General features: G+C 37.8%; 1 non-coding gene across 1 annotated transcript; it reads right to left on the reverse strand.

Annotated features, from left to right (window-relative positions):
• Positions 1-390: 390 nt before the first annotated feature.
• Positions 391-496, reverse strand: LOC128042029 (small nucleolar RNA R71). Its single transcript, XR_008197237.1, has one exon. It is a non-coding gene; the product is annotated as a small nucleolar RNA R71 (small nucleolar RNA).
• Positions 497-830: the final 334 nt, after the last annotated feature.

Consider the following 830-nt stretch of genomic DNA (forward strand, 5'->3'; position numbering starts at 1 on the left):
GAGAAGAAGTCGCAATGGCTCAACGGACATAGCGCAATTGCATCCTACCTACATTAGATGCGATGCGAGGAAGCGTTGAGCGACCGGCTATTAACTCCAATAAATTTGAAATAAAAGCGGCCATGATTTAGGTGATCCAAAATACACTTTAGTTCAAAAGGAACATGGTTGAAGACCCAAATCAACACTTGAAGTGGTTTCTTCAACTATGTGACACTTTCAAATACAATGGGGTATCTGATGACGTTGTGCGTATTTGATTATTCTCATTTTCTTTGTACGACAATGTGGTTGATTGGTTAGACTCATTAGATACAGGTTCCGTTACCACAAGGAACGATTTAGCGGGAAAATCTCTCCATATCTTTTTCCCGATTAGTCAAACCATTCAGTTGAGGAGAGAAATCACCAATTTTAAACAATTTGAAGGTGAATCCCTATACGAGGTGTGGGAGCATGTCAAGATGATGCTAAGGAAATGCCCTCATCATGGATTGCAAGCATGGTTCTAGATCCAAATATTCTACAATAGTGTTGATGGACACATTACATCTAACTTAAAAGGTGTAACACCCTTTACCCGAGACCGGTGCCGGAATCGAGTACGAAGCGTTATCTGACTTAACTTACTAATTTGGAGCATTAAAATTTGCTTTTAAAATCAATTCTCTAACATTCAATAAATATGTCCCTAAAAAGGATCCTCGAGACCCTAAAACATGCAATGAAAACGATACGGGTCCAAACCGGGAATATTAAAAATTTTCTGATTACTTAAACAAATCAAAATTATTTATTTTACTATTCACAATAAAACTGTCCACCTGTGC

The sequence above is a fragment of the Gossypium raimondii genome, chromosome 6, assembly GCF_025698545.1.
Source record: "Gossypium raimondii isolate GPD5lz chromosome 6, ASM2569854v1, whole genome shotgun sequence".
NCBI lineage: Eukaryota > Viridiplantae > Streptophyta > Magnoliopsida > Malvales > Malvaceae > Gossypium > Gossypium raimondii.